Source organism: Coenobita brevimanus, chromosome 93 (genome assembly GCF_032717465.1).
Source record: "Coenobita brevimanus isolate Jiangsu-jjx chromosome 93, ASM3271746v2, whole genome shotgun sequence".
Lineage (NCBI taxonomy): Eukaryota > Metazoa > Arthropoda > Malacostraca > Decapoda > Coenobitidae > Coenobita > Coenobita brevimanus.
This window is the reverse complement of record NC_137046.1, coordinates 62,877,873-62,884,911: the sequence shown is the minus strand read 5'-3', so window position 1 is coordinate 62,884,911 and position 7,039 is coordinate 62,877,873.

The following is a 7,039-nucleotide window of genomic DNA, read 5'->3' as shown; positions in this document are numbered from 1 at the left end:
GAAATACAGGAGGGATGCTAGGGTGAGGAAGAGATGCTAAGGGGAAATAAAATGGTGAGGTAGAGGTATTGGGGAGCTTACTACCGACGTACGCTCCTTGTGGTAGGAAGCTCTTTAGTACCTCTTCCTTAGAGTCTTAACCATGCATGTTTCACTTTGATATTCTCTTCTGTATTGATCATACGAGTAGACTATAAACGCCTTCAGTACGGAGAACTCTTTTCGTTGTTTATTCTTTTTGTTCTTGAAGAAAGTTTTATTTTTCTCTCTTGCCTCTGTTTGCCAGCAGTACAACTGAGGACCTGATTATAACACTGACTGCTGCAGGCCGTATTCTTAGGGAAGACTAGGACTCAGCAAAACCTGTCTGTCATACTGACCTCGTATGGTCGAGAGGTAGTCTAACCCTTTTTCGCAGCTTGACGTAGGGTTTATATAAACAAAAAAAAGTTTAAAGGTATTAGATGCAGGAGCTTCCTGGCCCTTCGGTTGGGGCAGGGTGGCTCAGTGACAGAGCGTTTGACTCAAGACCAAAAGGTCGAGAGTTCGCGACCCGCCCGGGTAGCTGCCCGGGCTATATGATCTATCAAGGTCTAGCTCGGGGAAATTATTTCCTAATATAAATAAATAAATAAAAAAATCCTGGCCCTTCGGTTAATGCCCTTGGTGTCGTGTAGAGTGGGCGGAGTATTTTGTATGGCGTGGTTTGGTGTGGTGTGGGAAGGTGATTTTGTGTGATGTGGTGTGGTGTGGAAGGTGATTCTGTGATGTAGCGTGGTGTGGCAGAGTGATTTTGTGTAGTGTGATGTGTTGTAGGAGGGTGATTTTGTGTGGTGTGATATGGTTTAGGATGGTGATTTTGTGTGGTGTGATGTGGTGTAGGATGGTGATTTTGTGTGGTGTGGTGTTGAAGGATGATATTGTGTGGTGTGGTGTGGTTTGATGGGATAATTTTGTGTGGCTTGGTGTGGTGTGTCAGGGTGATTTTGTGTGGTGTGGTATGGAATGATTTTGTCTGGCGTGCTGTGGTCTCATTTCGCTATGTCGCTAAAATCTACTACTATAAAAAAAAAAAAAAAAAACAGTGAAGCATCTCTCATCCGAAGACGGCGAGAGAGAAACGGACAGATGCGCTCCCAGAGAAACTCCCCCACCTGTGAATGCCGAGAGTAATAACACCTTAATTAAATTTCAGTTAAATCTACCTTTGTTTCGCTGGCTTTCCTTAGCTGTGTTATCAGTTACAAAACCTGTTGTTACCGAACCTGAGAGAGAGAGAGAGAGAGAGACTTATTAATTTGGAAAAGTTGTACCTACGTTTGTAAATTGTGTTGATTAATAAAAATACAAAAAGCATGCCTAACTTCTATTCTACACAGTTATATGAAGGGCAACCTAAACGGGGCGCACCTGTTATATTTTTTCAGTAATCACAGTTTCCATATGTGGGTGTTATTTTTTTCACATGCCTTGTAAAAAAAAAGTTATCTGGTGTAAAAAAAAAAAAATGCGTAATCGAGCCCAGTTGCATGATTTGAATGTCATTAAAATGGGCTTTGCCGATCCTCCACAAGACCCAACTATGTGTCGTAAAAACACTTCCGTTAGCATTATTATAGTCTTGAATTAGATTGCCTTAACATGTATTCCGAATGGACAGTAGGTATTGGCGCAGAAGTTGTGACATGTGTAGGTGTGTGGCACGTAGGAGGGGAAAAGAATGTTTGGTTATAGTCTGACAGAGGTTCTAACCATTGACCTTCCCCTATAACCTTGACCTTCGACGTAGTTTAAGTAAAATTTAATCCTTTGTTCCCCAAATGGTTCTCAATCATTTATTAAATTTGGTGCAACTCCATTGGATAGTTTTTCGTTTTTTTCGTTTTTTTTTTTTTGTTTTTTTTTGTTACCTCGGCCTTTACCTTTGTTCTCTTCCCCCCCCCCTCCCCAAATTTAATCAGTTGTGCCTCTGATGGTCGTCATCCATTATTTTGAATTTGGTACAACTCATCCAATATTTTTTTCATTACCTTGACCTTGACTCCCCCCTTTTTTGTCCCAAATTTAATCACTTGTGCCTCTAATGGTACTCCATCATTACTCCAAATTCGGTACAGTTTCATCCAATAGTTTTTACATAATGTTGCTAGCAGACAGACAAACACATCAAGCCCGCGCTATCGCGAACGGGTGTTATAAAAAGACAGAGAGAGAGAGAGAGAGAGAGAGAGAGAGATTAGAGATGTTATTACGCGGCATATTGTAAGTATCCTTATCATATTATCTTATCGGACAGTGCCTCCTCATCCTTATCAGTCACATCATGAAATTTCTTAACTTTTGTACGTGTTTTTTTTCCTCGAAGTGTTAAGAAAGATTATTATACATGTACATAATTTTTGTTGCAGACAGTTTTTCGTGAACACAGCTGTTAATATGACAGGAAGAGTCAGCTAGCTGTTATGAATGGTACCTTATTATGGATGTATCATCAATCCAGTTCTAATCAAGACAACCCGGTTATGTATTCAATATGAACGGTGTGTATTAGCGCCGAAATGGTGACATGTGAAAGTGTGTAATCAAGGGGACTGTTGAACCTTAGGGAACGGCCTATCAAGTCTCTACCCGGATACACACACACACACACACACACACACACATTTTTTCAACCACGTGATCGATGGTTTCACTGATTTTTTTTTTTTTTTTTTTGCCGATATTTTCTGCATGGCTAATGTATTTCTACCTATAGCCAGGCGTCTTAATCCCGGAAGGGGTGGCCACAGACTAATCGCCTCCATGTCTCCCTGCCCTCCGCCATCAGGCTACCCTATCTCCAACTCATTCTCACCCTCTTTCATATACCTTTCACATTTCGTACCGTATGTTGTATAAAATTCTTTGTTCATGGTGCATTGGTAAAAAAAAAAAATGCATATCTATATTTATATAAAGTCACTGAAGATTATTTTCAAAAGCATCGTCCATTGTCTTATAATGTAAAGTTAGCAGAGTTCATATATTTTTTTGATCAGTTGTACATATATTTTGGATATAAGAAAAATGTGATGCTTTGTAAAACACCAGGCCTGAGTTATATTTACATCGCGCGGCCATATAAATGAGAAAATATTTTATGAGGCCCACGTCCAGCTACCTGCATTTTTTATTCACCGTCATACTGTAAAAATAAATGCGAATTATAATATGCATTTGTTACTCTCCCAGCGTGTTATGATTCACTGTGAACAAAATAAAGTCGTCTCGCGCTAGCAGGAATAATATATTAAGAGTTGCCCCTGTCATTAGAGTTTATGGCACCAGAATCAGTGAGTAGTAGTAGTAGTAGTAGTAATAGTAATAGCAGCAGCAGCAGCAGCAGTAGTAGTAGTAGTAGTAATAGCAGCAGCAGTAGTAGTAGTAGTAGTAGTAATGGTGCTATATTCATTTTACTCTAACTTGGCCTAAAACTGCCAGCCCTCCATTCTGAATGCTTATTATCGTTAGAATATGATGCTGGTTATGAAGAAGTGCTGTGGAAAGGGCGTAAAGCCGTAGCATCGTCTTCTTCTGTCACTAAGCTACAAAAAATTATTTCCTCACGTTACACACATAGCGTACAAAGGAACATTAACCAGCCGTATCTAAAAATAAATCGCTAAATAAAAGGTACTAAGGAGCCTCATTAACCGACGGAAATACGGACCGTAATGTATGCAAATGCTACCAAATTAACAGAGAATGAACTTTGCAAGATAATACATTTTAAGTCATTAATTTCTCTTTTGTAACCGGGTCTATGTGCATGTTGCAGGCCTGTGTTGAACAAATGTGCGAGTGCTTATTTTGCTGTTGAGAGAGAGAGAGAGAGAGAGAGAGAGAGAGAGAGAGAGAGAGAGAGAGAGAGAGAGAGAGAGAGAGGGAGAGAGAGAGAGAGTGCGCGTTTGTGTTTCTGTCTGTCTGTTTGTCTGTCAATCTGTCTATTAGTGTGAATGTGCAGTATGTATGTGTGGACCACTCGATGTGTGTGTGTGTGTGTGTGTGTGTGTGTGTGTGTGTGTGTGTGTGTGTGTGTGTGTGTGTGTGTGTATCTATTTGTGCGTGTCTGTGTGTCTGTTTCGCATGTGTGTGTGTATGTGTATGCTTGTGTGTGTGCATGTCTGTTCGCGTCTGTATATGAGTGTATGTGCATGTGCGTTTATGTACATGTGTATATATGTTCTGTCTGTGTGTGTGCGTGTCTGTGAATGTATATATGTGTGTATGTAGGAGTATGTACGTGTGTGTGCGTGCTGTGCCAGCAAAAATCGAGGTGTGTGCGCAAGTCACTGGGTCATAAAGCCGAAGTACTGGCGAGGCCATTTAAGGCTGAAAGCACTCTCGCTAGCCCTTGCATGAGGAAGGAGGGAGAGATAAAAAAAGAAGAGAAGAGGAAGAAGAAGAAGAAGAAGAGGAGGAGAAGGAGGAGGAGGAAATGAAAAGAAACGTTATGCATTTGAGGAGAAATGGAAGACCGGCACAATAAAAGCAGAAGTGGAGAGAGAGAGAAATTCGTAAACGATGCAATAGCAGAGGAATTACTTGGAAAAATATGGAAGAGGGGTGATAAACAAGTTTAAGGTGGAGAATGAAAAGAAACAGTACTTTAAAAATGAAAGGGAAGAGTGACACAGTTAAAAGAGGAGTTAAAAAGAAAGAAGGTACACGATGTAGTGGCAGAGACAAGATTTGTATCATGATAGGGGAGGAAGGAAAAGCGAGAATAAGTTAGAGTGTAAAAAGAAAGGTATATGAGAGAGTGTGGTGTGAGTTGGGAGCAGGGCAGTGAAATGGCGGAGGACAGGGCGTTGTGGAGGCGATTTTTTTGTGGCCATCCCGTACCGGATTGAGGCGTCTGACAGATAGATAGTAAAAAGAAAGTCAAAATAATGCTGAGAGGTAAATGGAATATAACGCAGAGAAAGGAAAAGTGTTGAAAGAAAGTGAGAATAGATGAAGTGGCAAACCGAGAAATTTGCGAAAATATTTTGGGACGCATGAAACAAAACTGACTTGGAAGGAAAAGAAATAATGATACAAGGAAGAAAGAGACGAATAATAAGAAGAATGCAAAAGACTGGGAGGGTGCTGAGGGTAGACGATTTACTGGTATATCGAGGGAAAATCTACAAGTGTATGGGGTGGGGAGGACAAGAGGAAAATGACTTAGGAGAGGGAGACAAGAGGATAATTAAATAATGCAGTAAAAGTGCTTAGTGTAATAGGGGGGCGGGGAATAATTTTAAGAAACAGACAGTGAGATGAGAAATAAGTAGACGTTGACAACAAGGGTTATGTTAGGTTAGGTTAGGCTTGGTTAGGTGATGTGAGGTCAGGTTAGTGGGGTAAGATTAGTTACAACTGAGGTCCAACTAGGTTAAACTGGATAAAGCTAGGTTACGTTGACTTAATATGTGAGCACACCGGATACACAGCGAATGTAAGTAGTCAACAATAAACCTACATTCAAGGTCAAGCAAGTCAGGGTGATTTTGGTTAGGTTAAGCTAGGTCAGGTCAGGTCCGGCCAGACTGGATCATGTAAGTTTGGTAAGGTGGTCAGGTTATGTCGGGTAAGGTTCTGTGATGTTCTGTCAGATTAGGTCAAATGAGGTACGCCCATGGCAGAGCAGGTCATGTAAGGCCATGTCAGGTTATGTTTAGTAAGGTTAAGACGTGCGCACACAGGAAAGACAACGAACACAGGCAGCACGAGGTCAGGCAAGTCGTGTCAGGTCAGGTTAGGTTAGGGTAGGTCAGGTTTTAGGATGTCAGATAAAGTTAGGTTAGGAGAGACAGCAAACACAGGTAGTCAACACAAGAGCTACGCTAGAGGTGGGGCAGGCAAGGTTAAAGGTGAGAGGTTTGCCTGGCTGGGGCTAAAGATGGAAGGAAAGGTTGATGGACGTTTTAATTGTGAGGCTGCAGGGGAGGTGTGAGAGAGAGAGAGAGAGAGAGAGAGAGAGAGAGAGGGGGGGGGTCAGGAAAAAAGTTAATTGCTTGAGAAGAGGGAGGAAAAATGGGTAGAGGATGGAGACAGAGGAGGGAGAGGAAAGGAGAAAGAACGGTGGAAGAGGACGTGATAGGAGGGGGAAGGAATGGAAAGAAGAAAAAGGTTAAATCCATGAGTGTTAGAAGGAAAGGGAGGAAGAGAAGATGCAGGGAAGGAAGAGGAAACGAAAGAGAAACAGAAGGGGGAAGGATAAAGGCTACAGTAACTGCTTGACAGGCAGGCGTGTGAAAGAAATACTCGTAGAAGAGGAGGAAGAGAGGCAGCAGGAGAACAAAGTTAAGAAAGAGGAAGTGGGAGCGAAAGGGGGGAGTTTGTAAGCGGGAGAGAAAAGAGTTAATTGCTTGAGTGGAAGTTGTGGAGAGAGAGAGAGAGAGAGAGAGAGAGAGAGAGAGAGATTTAGCAGATCGTTACAGAAGGAATAAAAGGTATCGAATATGAAAGGAAAAGTGATGACCCTTTTTTTCTTTTTCAGATCTTTGAATACGGAAGAGAACGAAAAAGAAAGAAACAAAGAAAGAAAGAAAGAAAGAAAAAGAAAGAGAATAAGAAATAAAAACTAAAGAAATCGGGACACAAGACTTGGTGAAGGAGAGAGAGAAAGAATAAAGAAAATGGAGGCACGAGAAGGAGAAAAAACAGAGAGAGAGAGAGAGAGAGAGAGAGAGAGAGAGCGCTATTTCCTGTCTCCCTTACACTTGATCCACTTCCTAATTCCCGCTACTCTCATGTAAGCCTTTAGTTTCTTTCTTAATCCTCACAGCTCTCATTCCCCCCCATCCCCCCTCTCTCTCTCTCTCTCTCTCTCTCTCTATCTATCTATCTATCTATCTATCTATCTCTATCTATTTATCTATCTCGTTTTTTATTGTAGTCTCACATTCTGCCTTCATTTCTTATCATTCCCTTCCTTCCTGATCATTCCTAAAGCCTCCCTCCTTCTCCTCAGACGTCTTGCTCTCTCCCTCCCTCCTTGTCTCTTTTCTCC